The sequence below is a fragment of the Miniopterus schreibersii genome (assembly GCF_964146895.1).
Source record: "Miniopterus schreibersii genome assembly, chromosome: X".
NCBI classification, from domain to species: Eukaryota; Metazoa; Chordata; class Mammalia; order Chiroptera; family Miniopteridae; genus Miniopterus; species Miniopterus schreibersii.
This window is the reverse complement of record NC_138104.1, coordinates 13,123,534-13,139,106: the sequence shown is the minus strand read 5'-3', so window position 1 is coordinate 13,139,106 and position 15,573 is coordinate 13,123,534. Positions and strand designations below refer to the sequence as shown.

Below are 15,573 nucleotides of genomic sequence, written 5' to 3'. Positions count from 1 at the left end.
TCCGTCTTCTGGCTCAACCGAATCAGCCTGACTTAGCAACAATGAGGTTGGTTTGATTCTTTGGAAAGTTCCACATTTTAATCTACCTTTCTGGGGGCGACTTTTGTCCTGATCCTCTTATCAGCCATGTAGCTTTTCATTCTAAGCTCTGGTAAGGGCATTCTTTTTTTGATATATTATTGTTTCATTTTTCAGTTACAGTTCGCATTCAATATTATTCTGTTTTGGTTTCAGGTGTACAGCATACTGATTAGAAGATCACGCACTTTACAGAGTCGTCTCCCTGATATTTCCAGTACCCACCTGGCCCCACACACAGTTATTACAATAATATTATTGACTATGTTCCCCGTGCTATTTACATCCCTGTGACTATTCTGCAACTACCAATTTGTACTTCTTTTTTTTTTTTAATTTATCATTATTATTGAAAATATTACAGATGTCCCTTTTTTTTTTTTTTTTTAGGGCATTCTAAGCTCTACCTGGTTCTTCTCTGTATCCCCGGAGCTTAGGACAGTGTGTAACATATAACATATAATAAGCACTCAGAAATACACTAGTCCCCTTGCAAACCTCCCCCCCCCATATAACGCAGCCTCTACAAATGGCATCACTGCTTACCCAGTCACTCAGCCCAGAAACCTTCGTGACCCCCCCTTTCCCTCTAATCCATCAACAAGGTATATCAGGTTTACCTTCAAAATATCTTCTGAATCTGACCACTGCTCACCATCTCCATGCCCCCCCCCCCGTCCCTATTGCCATCAGCCAGCGCCCCCACTATGGCAACAACCTCCTAACTGGCCTCAGTGTTTTCATTCTTGCCTCCCTAGAATCTCTTTCTACCCAGCTACCAGGGTAATCTTTCTAAAACATTAATCAGATCACCTAACTCTTCTACCCAGAGGCTTCCAAAGGCTTCCCATCAAACTTAAAATAAAAACTACACTCCCACCATGGCCTTCAGGGCCCCACACAAACTGTCCCAGCCGCCCTCATATCACTAACCTCCAACGTTACTGGCTGGCTTTTTGTTCTGCTGACACTCCAAGCTTAATGCTACCCCAGGACACATTCACTTGTTAATCCATCTGTCTAGAATGCTGGCCCCACCCTCCTAAGTTTGCTATGGCTGGACGTGTATTTCATTCATGTCTCTGTTCCAGTGTCACCTCCTCAGAGAGAAGGCCCCTGCCCATCAGAGCTAAACTTATACTCCAACTGCACAACACCATCTTTTATCCCCTTGTCTTGGCTTATTTGTCTCTATAACATGTATCCCTACCTGACCCATTATATGTGCATTTGTTTACTCATTTATTGTTTGTCTTCCCATCAGAATGCAAGTTCCATAAAAGCAGGAACTTGGTAGATCTCGTTTATTGTTGTATCCCTGGTGCCCAGAACACTATCTGGTATGTGGTGAGCACACCAAAAATATTTGCTGACTGAATGAACAAGTGAGGGGTACCACCTTTGTCTTCGAAACCTGCCTCATTCTGTTCTCTTTCCAAGCCAACTGAATATGTGCATTTTCCCTCTTTCATAAAGCCCAACGTCTCTTAGGATCTCTCCACAAAGATTCAGTTTCCCATTGAACAAACGCATCTACTTCTTGGTTTATTTACAAAGCACAAATAGTCATCATACTCGAATCCCAGGAAAAGCATAATCCTCCCTTCTAGTCCTAGTTTTCTTCCTGAATTCCTAGGCTCTTGATTGTATTTTTTACCTTCGTCAGTCAAGTCTATTTAACTCCCCATCCATTGGTCCTCACTCCTCTACTACCTCTGAGGTTGAATGTGCCCCACCTGGGCTTCTGCACCCTGGTCATGACTATGGAAAAACCGAGCAGTCCAAAATCCTCCTGACAGGACCTCCTACAATAAAGAAGAGTGTGTGTGTGTGTGTGTGTGTGTGTGTGTGTGTGATCCAAGAGATTATCAAAGTTTTCAAGACCCACCCAAATCCTTGTATTTTTAAAAGATGCCAAAAACCATGGCAACCATATGCTTCTAACTTTTTGGAACAGCACTAATTTCACAGACTTTCATTTCCAATAATGGCAATTCATTAAAGGAGATATACTGTATATATCTTGTGAGGCTGTCACCATGAATTCATTCACATATTAAGGGGGGAAAATCCTTTGTCAGACCATGCATCCCTACTTAAGGCTCAGATAATAGGTCACTGTGGCCATGGTCTTATTGCCCTACTGGCCTAGACTGTGGATCTCCACAGACTACTCGAGCAGTCTCTGCCTTGTCATTTCCTCACCAATTTTCACTAGGAAGGTGGAAGTCAAGGAGGGGATTCTCACATCCATCAGTGAACCCAAAGGAGTCTACCTTTCTTCCAATATGTTCCCAGCTGTTTTCAGTCGAGTGTGAAAACAACCTAGAGGACAGGAGGACTGGAGCTCAAAAAGTTGGGAGGCATCTTTTCATATCTTTCTATCAGGCTTTGTCTCGCCTGTCCCTTCTCTCTCCCCATACTCATATCCACTCTTCTCCAGACATATTGGCCCTAGATTCCTTCACATTACTCTCCGGCTATCAGGGGCTTTAATGTGTCACACCTCAGCCAGCCAGCCAGCCATTCACCAAATCTTGACTGAGCATTACAACCTGCTGGGAACTGTGCTACTAGGTGCTGGGGATGGCGAGGTGACGAAGCACGATCTTTAAGTGCTACTTGCTTACGGAGTATTTCCTGAGAGCTACTGCCTTCCTTTATACCTTAAATACTTAGACTGACAGCTCACTTGATATTCTGTCCTGGAAGCATCAGCCATTACTACTACTACTAAAGTATCTTTTCATAAAACCATCAGTATTTCTTTTTTGTTTGTTTTTTTATGATTAAACTTACATTTATTCTCAGCATGCCTAACTCTGTGACAAACAGGCTTGAGCTCTGGTGGTTCTGGCTGTCAAGGGTGGCATGTTCAGATAGCTGCCTGCAGCTCTATCTTTTGAACTCCACCTGTGTGTACACCTTGGGGATATCACGGTACCTGCCTTCAGGGGGCTGATAGTTGGAGATCGGTGGTGTGTAATCTGGCCCTTCTCTCTCAAAGGGGAACAGACTGGGGTCCCGCTTGAGAGCCTCCATGTGCAGCTCCTTGGACGTGAGCTGTAGTTCCTGCAGAGCTTCCTGCTGGGCCTCAAGCATGCACTTGATGGCTTCCCTCTCCATCTCATGCTCTCGCTGCTTGTACAGGGCCCACTTCTTCAGAAGCAAAGCTCTCCGCTCAGCCTCCTCAAAGGAGAGCTCTACACGAGGCCGCTGTCTCACTTGATCCAAGAACCTCGCAGGTGTAATAAAATCTTCAGTGGGAATCAGCTCCTGGCTAGCCTTTTCTAGTTTTCCGATCCTCTTTTTTCAAACGGTCCTTTACAGCTTGGTCTTTTTTAGGATCTACCTTCTTCTTCTTTCGCAAACATTCCGCTCTCATGGGAACGAGTTCCGGGAAAGACAACAATAAAGCTCGCTGGCGGGTGTTTCTAATCTGCGTCTGCCAAATTCCCAGAGGCCAGCGCGGCGAACGCAGGGCGCGCGAGATCGCTCTCAGCTCGGTGGCGGCCATGGCTCCAAAGCCAGCCGACCGGCTGCTTCCGGGCGCGCACCTCGGTGGTCCGGCCGGTGGTGCCTTCCGCTCCGGTCCGGCCGTCCCGCCGATTCGCACGCTAGCGTTCCGACCTGGGGCGCGAGCTACGGAGGACTCACCGTCAGTCTTTCTTTAGAAATTCATTCCTGTCCTGCAGCCCCCAATATATACTCGTAATAACAATAAAGACCATTTTAATTGTCTCCTACATTCCAGGCAATGAACTGTTTCAGATACTTTTTATGTCTTAAACCATAACAACTCAAGCTCAGAAAGGCTCAATAATTTGCCCAAAGTCAGTAAATGGTAGCAAAGCTGGGGTCTCTCTGACCACACAGCCCAAGCTTGTAATTCTGCTTCCTGATGGATTATGTGTCCTAACCCAACGCACAGCCGTTCTGAATGGCAGGATTGTTTGAGGGACCTACATGGTACTGGGGTTTCGGAAAAGGAACCGTTGAAATATGAGTGGACAACCAACCAGTAGAGAGTCATGGCCCAGGAGTGAGAAGAGTTGCAGGAAAGTGAATGGTCAACCCTTTGATGTGCCTGCTTGTGAGCAGAAGCCAAGTTCATTACTGGGACAAACTTTCTGAGGTCTTTTCAGGGTTAGGTGACCTAAGCAAGTTGCAAATTTATGCAACATCGATGTAAATGCCTGTGCATTATTCTGTCATAAAAGATGTACCATAATGTCTCTAATGTTTCCATCTTGTTGGCATTTAAGATTTTTTCAGTGTCTCATCATTACTACTACGAATAAAAATTATTGTCCTTGCGTATATTTGTACAAATCTTGATTGGTTTCTAGATACAAGATCTCTGGGTTAAAGCTTAATAGCTTTTGAAGGATCTTTTCACATGCATGTGTTGCCATTTGCATTCCAGAAAGATTAAGCTAATTGACACTCCTCTCGAAGTCTATAAGCCTGTCTCACAGCATCTTCACAGGAACTTATTTCTAATCTCTGTAAATAAGGTCAACAAAAATCTGTTTTCATCCTATATTTGTACTTTCCAAATGTTTACTGCCCATCAACATTCTTGTTCATTCCCTAGTCACATCTTTACCATTTCCTATAGGGGTGTTCAGCCTTTTCTTATTGATTTGTAAGAGATATTTATATATTACAGATATTAGGCCTCTATATATGTGTGTGTGTGTGTGTGTAATATTTTAAGTGTATATTTTCCATGTTTATAATTTGCCTTTTCAGTCTGTTAATGATGTTTTTAAGAAAAAATATTGGTTGTTATAGATTTAAATCGATCATTATCTTCCTCTGATTTCTTCTCATCATAAAATCAGTTAAATAGTGAAGCCTCTTTGCTTCTGTTTTTAAACTTTTGGAAAATTTAACTGTTTCAAAAATTTATTTAAGCATATGGTACGAAGTGTGGCTCTAACCTGAGATTGTATGGTAAATTCCCTTGCCTTCCAAACAGCCAATTTTCCAAGAACTATTTATCAAATTATTCTTTCTCCATTGTTTGTGATGTTTCTTTTATCATAAAAAGTGATATTTTTTCAATACCATCATCTAGTTCATTTTATTCACCTCTTCACTCTTACAACCTTACCATACTAGCAATTATTATAACTGTGTGCATTTTACTATCTCTTATTGATGTTTAAAAAATATTTAATTATTAAAATCTGCTTATTCTTCCAAAATGAACTTCAGAACTATTATCTTAAAAGTAAACAGAAATCTTGTTAAATTCATTTGAAACCTATAAATTAATTTTGAATTTCCAAAACCTATGAACCTATAAATCAATTAAACTGGAAAAACTTATATATTTTAAATACTCAGATCTCCTAGCCAAAAACATGATGGATCTCTCCATCTATTCAAGTTTTACTTTGTTTCTCTAGAAAATTTGATATAGTTCTGAATAAAATACAGGACTTACGTTTTTCTTGTTTAAACTGTTCTTAGAATTTGAAAATGTTTCTTGTCAAATATTACCAGTAAATTCTTTTTTTCATATTTATAATTTGTAACTGGTTATAGCTGGTACATCGACAGAGAAGTATAGCACAACCCCTAGGGACTACATTAATAGACCATCACAAACAAAAAGACGAAACACTGCCATTTAGGAAACATATTCTCTGCTGGAAGGTGCCCGGCGTAGAATCAAAGAGTTATGATATTACATACCACCCATCAAACTCGGAAAATTTAAGGCCATGTTCTCATTCAACAGTCATCATTCTCAGATGAGAGAGAAACCATTTATCAAGACACAGGAAGAAAGGAAGTAGCTATCACACAAGTCAAAGCACTGGGACAAAAACAATGATTCTGATTAAATTTTCAAAAGAAATTTTCACAGTGTGCAATTGTGTTTGGCAAGTTTAAATCCCAAATGAAATTTTAGAGGAGATGTTACATGCCCTTGAAAAGCAGGTTTATAATGAAAATGCTGACAGACCTTAGGAGAGAAGATTACAGTATCGTGAGTACATCTAATATCACTTACATGCAAGTGACAATATCTGTACACATAAGCAGTGTGTATAAACTGATAAGGCTTTATTCTATTTATCATATTCCATGTCCACTGTCTCCCATTAAGCTACTATTAGGATATAACTTTTCAATCAACAATAAATCATATTTTCAATATTTTGTATAGAAAAGCATTCTCTTCCAACTCATTAATTTTAAATAATGCCTATGATATCTGCACACAAACCTATAATAAGCTAGTTTCACCCTTTTAAAAACAAATTATGCATACCCTTTATTATTTTTTAAACTAAAAGAAACAAAAAAGAGTTCACCCATTTCTCTGACTCCCACCCCAGCCCCTGCCTCTTGCAAACACCAATCTGTTCTCTGTATCTAAGACCTTGGGTTTTTGTTTTTTTAGGTTCCACATATAAAAGAGATCATATGGTATTTGTCTTCCTTTATCTAACTTATTTCACTTAGCATAATTACCTTAAGATCTATCCATATTGTAAGAAATGGAAAGATTTCATTCTTTTTATGGCCAAATAATATTCCATTGTGTACCTATACCACAATTTCTTTATCCGCTCATCCATCAATGGACACTGAGGTTATTTCCATGGCTTAGCTATTGTAAATAATGCTGACATGAATGTGGGGGTGCAGGTACCTTTTTACATGCATCAGCTACTTTCTTCTAAAGATGTAGGTTGATTCAGTGAATCTAAAATCCACCAAAGGCTTTGTAAATCTACAAAGACATCATCTCTCTGGTTTTATAATAAAGAAAAGAGTTAAAATTTTGGAGAACTCAATATAAAACATAAGAAGAATTGTTGTTGCTTAGAATCTAAAGTCACAGATAAGAGACTGGTAAAGGCGTGAACGTCACCCTACTTTTCTAAGCCACTAATCAGCTTTTTTCTAGTCATCTGTGATCTCCTAGCAACTTCTATGAAGACCACTGAGATTAAAGCATAGAGGTAAGTAAGCAAAATGAAAGGGAATGAAAAACAAGTACATCCCATTCTTCCAAAAAGTAAGTAAATGCTTAAAACACACATACACACACAAAACAACAACCTACATTGATGGAGTTAGGTCAAACGGACATAGGAACCAAGTGAAATATCTCCTCATGGCCAAAGTGGGAATAATTTGAGTCACAAAATAAAGTACTATCAGATTACAACCCAAAATATGAACTAAATATCCATGAGTACATACTGATACAAATCAATGATTGAATGAATGAATAAATGAATGAATGGGGAGAAGAGGTGAATGTCCTATGCAATATTCTAGATGATTTATGCTGATATTCTGCTTTAAGGAGGTGGAGTCTAGCTCCTACTCAGTCAGTGTGGCTGCACATGACCTCCTTCCAAAGAGTACAGTACAGAAGGGGGGGAGTAACTCCACAGTGGAGAAAACTAACAAACACTATCTGGGTGATCCAAGGCCAACATCAACAATGGTAAGCCGTGCTGATAATATGTGGCCTTGATATTTTGTGAAGAAAATGGCATTTTATTCACCTCTGTGGTCATCTTCCAAACACCCATAACCCCAGTCTAATCATAAGGAAAACATAAGACACATTCCAATAGGGGACCATTCTACAAAATAGCAGACCTAAACTCCTCACAATTGCCAAAGTCATCAAAAACAGAGTCCCAGAAACAGTCACAGCCAAGGGGAGCCCAGGGAGACATGACAGCTAAGTGCAATGTGGTAACCTGGATAGGATCCCGGAGCAGGAAAAGGTCATCAGGCAGAAACTAAGGACATCTGAATAAACTACGGACTTCAGTTAATCATAATGAATCAGTATCAGTTCATTAATTTTAACAAATGTACCATAATAATGAAAGATGTTGATAGTAGGAAAGCTCTAGGCAGGCGGGATATGGCCAACCTCTGTACTACTTGCTTAATTTTTCTCTAAACCTAAAATATTTCTAAAAATAATCTATTAATTTTTCAGTTTATTTTTAAAAACAGCAAAGAGGTCAGGAAAATTAGGGGAGTATAGTGAACGAAGAGGGAAAATTGACCTCTTGGGGGAAAAGAGGTATAAAGCCAACACCAGACAAGCACTTCTTAATATCAAATCCACTTTATCGAAACGTCAGTGTAAAAACCAGAGCTCATTAGAACAGAAAATGATAAATCCGAAGTCAAGCCATAGCTTCAAAACAACCTATAAACAGTAAAATCTTAATATAACAGTTCTTTCCCCATCACCAGTGATGTAAAGAGGACTCGCTGTATTCCAAAATAGCCCAAAGGCTGCTTACTTTAGTTCACTTTCCTAAATGAGATGTCAAGAAATGGATAAAGAGCTGAAGAGAGGTTTGTCCTAGAATCTGTGATATCAAGCACAGATTCCAAGCATGGGATTGTTGAACCATGGGCCACTGGAGATTGATTCAACCCTTGCGGGCCAGGGGCCTGGGGGAGAGGGGCTGAAGGTTCCAACCCTCTCATCTTGGGGTTACCTGCACTGGCAACCAGCCCCCCATCCTTAGGTGCTTTCCACAAGCCACCTCATCAACGTACCAATGACACCACCAGCACCACTCTTAGAGCTTCAGAAATTCCAAAGGTTAAGGAAGCCCTGAGCTAGGAACCCTGGATGACCAAATATATATATATTTTTCATATAAATCACAGTATCGCAGGAACCAAGAGCACCATTCTGAGAGGGCCCAGCTTATGTCTTCTCAGCCCTACGAGAGGACAAGTTCCCTATGAAAGGGTTTTGTCCCTACAAGCTACGGTCAGAGGGAGTAGAACCAAAGGCTGAGTGGAGATCGATCGGCGAGCAGGTCTGTATTATTTTTCAAGCACCTTCGTGCAAAATAGAACAGGACACCCCCTCTAGTTGCAAGAATTACAACAAGGTGCCATCTCCAAGTAGAACAACTACAAAAGGCCCACAGTGAGTAAAGTGCAGGCTATATTTCAGCCCAAGCTCATGTCCCCTCAGTAGGGCATCCTTGTGCAGAAAATTAATTGCACAAGCATCCCTGAGGCCCTGTTGAGTGCCTGATAACATCTATTGGATTTGTTCTCTGGAGCTGTCACTCCAGGGCACTTAGGCTGCTGGCTGGTGTCCTCACTTGAGTCCTTACAGGACTGGTGATCATTGAACCTCACTCTCCCTCTCATATTAAATAGGGGCATACTCCATCCAAAGCCATTTTATATTGTGAGCCATGGTACAACCCGCTGTATTTTCGTAACTTAAGCTGTTGCTAAGAAATGAAAAAATACCCAGACAAAATCTGAATCAAATTAGCCGACTTTGATGGGGGACTAACACATCCAGAACCATGTCCTAAACTCAGGTTATTTTAAAGAAGCCCATTTCTCCTTTGACAAATTCAGAAGAGTCAGATGCCCAATGGAAAAGGACTGTTGTTTTGTTTTGTTTTCCCTACGGGCTGTTTGGACCATGTGTGGCCCACGCAAGGGCAACAGACCCCACTATCCTACTTAGGATGTACATTCGAGGCCACTGTGGTAAGTGCTATGATTGAACTTTTCTGGGGTGCTATGGGGGGTTGCATGACACGGATTGCCTGGGACGGCCTGAATTCCAACTCCCCTGCCATGCGGTATCATGCTAAGTCAGATAATGTGATCCATAGTCATCTTGAATATTGAAGACCTCTGAGAAATACAACCATGTTGATTGGCAGAGCCTCGTGCAAGCAAAAGTTTAACTTATAACATTCCAACTTTTTCTGGACATTTTAAGGGTTTTGCTTATTGATGAAACTTGAGAGATGGACAATCACTCATCTGATTCTCAGAGCGGGGCGATGTGCTAAGGGCTTTATTTGAATACTCATGTAATCTTTAAAGCAGTCCTATAACGTAGGTGTCCATCATCACCCTCAACTCCATTTTACAAACGAGGAACTGAGGTTTAGGCACATTAAACAACTCAGTCGAGGTACCTCGGCTAGAAAATGAGACGGCATCGATTATGAACTCTTGTGTTTTCAGTCTCAGGACTTAAGCTCTCTACTGGTTCTGCCACACTCCTTTCTAAGTTGACCTCAACAATGAAAATTTAACGATGCCCTGATATTGAAACGGAAATTCCAAATCTCAGTAATACTATGCTAGTAATTTGCAAACAAAGCAAAAATGCTTCTCCAGGATTCAATTGGTGGAAATAAATAGCTGAGGCTAAACCTTTGCAAATATACTTTCATAAATATAAATAAACTATGTTGAAAATTGGGTGTTGGGGGCAAGTTTGGGAAATACATTCGATGGGTTTTCTCACTTTGTGCAGATTAATTAACAAAAGACCACCCCCAAACTGCAGTTATATAAAAAATAATTAATACACATCTTTTAAGCAAAACGTTTAAACAGCAATTATATTTAAATGCTGCATTTGAAAGGCTCACCTCCCACGCATTCAAAAGTATCTATTATTTTACAAACAACACTAATTAGTATATACAATTTCAAGAGACTATTCCTTCAGATAGAAAATTGCAATGCAAATATACAGAAATCACACAAATTAAATTTTTTAGGCACCAAAAGACACCACGGGTGTTATAAAACATCCCAAAAATGTGTTCTGCAAAATATAAGGCAGGATTTTAACCAACATTGCTTCTTCAAAGGACGTGGTGTCAGTTTTATGAACAGTTGATGAGCCACTATATTTAGAAAGCAAATTATTACCAGTTTTGCTTTGGAAAAAAAAAAACTAGAGAGCTAAAAATAGTAAAAGATGATTTGCCTTTTGAAGGAAGAGGTTTGCAAACCACAAAAACTGGAGGCATGGGCTATTAGAAATTCTCTTCTGAAGTATTTGTTACTAATTATGGAGATGAGCAGTTGGAACCAGAGGGTGATTGATGGTTTATGAAATGATGCTGTTGGGGAGCAGGAGGAGATAATTCCTCCATTCTACCCTTCTTTAGTTCTTCTGGCTGGACTGCTTCTAAAATAATAAAATTGACACAAGGCTAGATTAACGGGGGGGGGGGGGGATTAATGCAGGCCCACAGGAAACTCACAATATGATGCTCAGATCATAAAGTGGGGCTCAAGGAAGTGACTGGACTAGGCACTTCTTTATACTTTCTAGACAAAGAGCGGGGCTGGCGTGGCTCAGCGGCTGGGCATCGACCTAGGATCCAGGAGATCGCGGTTCAATTCCCGGTCAGGGCACAGGCCCGGGCTGTGGGTTCGATCCCCAGCAGGGGGCGCGCGGGAGGCAGCCAATCAATGACTCTCTCATCATTGATGTTTCTATCTCTCCCTCCCTCTCCCTTCCTCTCTCTGAAATCAATAAAAAAACATATTTAGAAATAAATAAATAGACAAAGATATAGTAAATTTATGAGAAATCGATGGACAAAGAAAGCCAGTGCTCATTCGAAAGGACTCTAAGCAGGTTCAGGTATTTGCTAGTGAGGAACCTTAACAAAGAGTTGGGGCTTGTGCAGTAAATTAGTAAAGGCATTACAAGGTATGTTTATACACACTTTTTGGACTCTGGATTTTATAACTCTTGTGATAAGGTTGTCTCTCAGTTTTTCAGGAGTGGGGAGGACACCTATCATGGAGATTTATTTCCTGCCAACGTGGGGACAGAAGAGAGTCAGAGAGCTCTTCCTGCTCTGGCTACTTCTCAGGCGATTTTAATTCCAATTAATCAATACGCTACCGTGCAACACCTTGAGGCAGCCGGCCTTGGGCCACGACCATACTAACCTCCCCTGGCCTGTTCATCACTCCTAATCTACCAACTGAAGAAAGATGGAGATGCCATGCTCATGACATCATGGGTCGCACAGGTCTCAGACTGCTGGTGAAAGCGCAGGGCGACACAGCTGGAATCCAGAAAGGCAAGCTGGAGAGGTGGGCTGGATCCCACGAGATTCAAGGGGAAAAAGAAGACCAACGCTTGAGTCCAAAAAGCCAAACAGGGAGTAGAGGTGGCCAAACAGCAGGTTGTGCTAGAGAGTAAGCCTCAAGGAGTCAAAGGTCAGCTTGACATGAGTTCAAAAAGTCAATTAAATTTTAAAAGTTGCTTTAACAAATATGTAGTATCTGAAAAATATATATACGGAAGCATTTTCAGTGGGATAAAATATTTAACATGTTATGTGGGAGAAAGGGGTCCAATCAGTTGGGAATTCCTGGTTAGTTTCAACAAGCCTATTTTCTGCAGGAATATTCAGAGCCTAAGTGGTAAGTCTTGCTTCTCAAACTTATTTGACCATGGGACACTTCTTTTTGTAAGGTCCCTCTTTGGGGCCGGTGTTAAAGAGAACACCCCAGAGGGTTCACTGAACAAGGGCTGTCTCAGGAGGCAATGAATGAGTTCCTTGTAAGGGAGACACTTTCTAAAAACAGAAGAAATCCAAACATCAGATGAACGTTGGCCTAAATGACCATAAGGTTTCCTCCTACCCTGGGAGTCTATGATGCTTATGAACTAGGCCTAATAAATAGCCTAATTCCCTATGACACGAGAAGCAGAGTTTCTAGTGAGGCGACTTCTCAGGACAAGAGCACAGTAGCAGAGTGATGGGAACACGGTTCCCTTCAACAAGCACAAGGGCTGTCTCTTCAACTCTTTCCATGTAGAATTTAGGCAGAAGGATTATTAAATCTTTGGTGAGAAGATATTAGAAATGGCAGTGTGCAAACGAGCCTGGTGAGACACAGAGAAGCTGTTTTGTGTGCTCAGCCACCACAGAGCAGTGCAGCCCTGCACCCCAGGGCTGTCCAACCTCCAGGCTCACCCCCCCGGCCCTCCCTATCCTCATGTTAGACGGCTGGCTGCCCATCTGGACCTACCTACTCAAGACCAGGTTTCTGCTGCTGAGTGGGAGCTGTGACCTGATGCCTAAGTTTAACAGGATGTTTTCTGCTCTTTCTTTACTCTTTTCAGGATCATGTAAACTCCCACTGCAGAGCGTTCTGCGGGCCTATCCCCCTTAGCAGTCAGGAAGATACACTTTGAATTAGACAAATGGATTCATTAACTACATTGTGTCAACTAGTTTTGACTAGATCCAACCCTTTTTTCAGTTTCCACTGGGGTGTGTGTGTGTGTGTGTGTGCACGTGTAGAAACAATTACAAAACCCCATTTCTACAAAAACCAAGCAATGTTGCGAAGCAACACTAAGCATTTTCGAAATCTCACCTAAGGTGCAAAGAGCTGTTACCAAAAATTCTAAACAACCTTCTCGCGACCCAAAAGCCCCACTGATTTTTAATTCGTTCAATTTGATTTAGTAAATGTGTTAAAATTGAGGTCGGCGACACAAACACAGTACAGCATTTATTTTCATCTTGAGGTAATGTGCCTTCCCAGAAAAAAAAAAAAGCTTAGCAATGTGAATCACATGATTGCACAGACTGGTCCAGAAAAGGCTGTCGGTGTTTTCTTAAAGGGCTACCGAACGATTTAAATTTCCAAAAGGAGTCATTCTGCAAGTGCGCTGCTCTTTTCACAATTAGTTACTAAGTACCAAAGTTGTGAAAATGCACCATACTTACCGATAAATATCGTCACCAGTTTGGCTGCATTCTGCTAAAAATCATATTGAATTTTGTTTTTTAATTGACTAACTTCAAACTGTAAACTTAAGAAATCGCTTTGCTATGTCCACGGAAGCGTTATAGGGTTTATTCAGCACAAGACTTTGAGCAGTGTCATTATACATAAATATTTGGTGGGTGGCAGAATACCTGAGTGAACGGATAAGCTTCAGTGTTGAAATTTACTTTTAAATTTTTTGTCTGCAGTGGCAGACAAAGCGATGGACTGATTGCAGCTGTACTTGGCATTTGTGTGGGAAGAACAAATAAGTGAACACTGGCTTAAACTGCAACCAAAAAATAGCCTTATTTCTTTTCAGGTCCCTAAGGCAGGTGTTGTCAAGTATAAAGGGAACACGAGGGAAACAAGGGAAGACGAGCATCTTTAACCTGGTATCTTTAAAACAGAGCATGGACAACTTTTTTTTTTAAAATTATTATTTTTTTAATCTTCACATGAGGATATTTTTTCCACTGCTTTAGAGAGAGAGTGGAAGGGGGAGAGAGAGAGAAACATCGATGGGAGAGACACACATCCATTGGTGGCCTCCCGCACATGCTCCGACTGGAGTGGGGTCGAGCCTGCAACTCAGGCACGTGCCCTTAGGCCAGAATCGAACCCGGGACCCTTCAGTCCTCAGGCCGGCCCTCTAAACACTGAGCCAAACAGGCCAGGCCAGGAAAGGGACAACTTTTGCTTAGCAAACTGAAGCCAAGACTTTGCTCTGCAGCTTTGTGGATCAGAGACTGTGATTAAACACTATCTTTTGCCCAGGAAAATAAGCTAATGAAATTTACCATCCAATTCATGTTCGGTATAACAGCAATTGCTGATTAGGGACTAAAAACTAATTGCAACTACATTTTAATTACATTTCAATGCAAGACTATAAATTAATTTATCCAGATGAAATACTGTACTATATTGGTTTACAAATGGCTAATTAACCCATCCAGAACTTAAAGGACACCCAAAGACTATTTATTCCTATTTAATATGTAAAGAAAATAATGAATCAACAACCACCAGAAAATTCTTTCAAGGACATAAACATTTATTTCAGGCCAGAACCAATATTAAAACAGACCTGACTTCAGCCTCAGCCCTTCCTAAGTCACTGCTTAGCAGGAGAAAGGTCAGTATTTAAGAAGGATACTTGTTTTATCTTTTTGAGCTGCATAAAGACCATGGGGTTTAGAAAGGAGTGGGAGAGGTTTTTGTTTTGATGGCTGTCTGTTTGTTTTTTATTGTCCATCCCATTCAATCCCATAAGCTCTGTTGGGCAGAACCCAGATGGTAGCATTAATCTACCCACGGAGTTGCCTTTAGAGAAATGCTTTTGTCAGAGTGGAAGCTCATTTAGGCTATGCACAGATTCCACAGCAATTACCCTCTTTTATATACTGAAACCTTTCTTTAAATAGCGGCATTATTTCTCTTCTATTCTTTACGCTAAAGATATGAATGCACACCTTTCAGAAAGCAGTTATCAGAGAATAAAGCTTGTAATTTGGGGCTCTAACAACAACAACAAAAAACCCTGGGATGTCATCACATCCAAGCCAGTTCTGCCCTCGCCAGAACACCCAGCGCTACACCCCAGAGACCAAGCGGCCGAAGAAAGCAGCTCCCAGTGAACCTGAATGCTATCAGTTCCGTTTGCTCTTTTTTTTTAGGATGTATTCTGTGTGTTTAGAAACCAGAAGTGACAATAGTGCCTAACCATATCAGAAACTTTTTAAAGGTTAATGAATTCTGGCATAAAATAATGTCAGAGCCATAAACAACTCATAAATACAAAATCTAGGAAAACCACAAAAACACTCATCACACTGCTGAGAACGGTAGAACCCTGGATGATAAAAACCACGATGGACTTCTAAATTATTCTTTTAA

The 15,573-nt window shown here is 40.9% G+C and overlaps 1 protein-coding gene and 1 pseudogene across 2 annotated transcripts in view; both read right to left on the bottom strand.

Moving 5' to 3' along the window:
• TENM1 (teneurin transmembrane protein 1) overlaps positions 1–15,573 on the bottom strand; it is a 711,536-nt gene that overhangs the window by 600,429 nt on the left and 95,534 nt on the right. The window lies entirely within an intron of this gene.
• Positions 2,974–3,595, bottom strand: LOC308551420 (large ribosomal subunit protein mL40 pseudogene; annotated as a pseudogene). The gene has a single exon. The product of its transcript is annotated as a large ribosomal subunit protein mL40 pseudogene (transcript).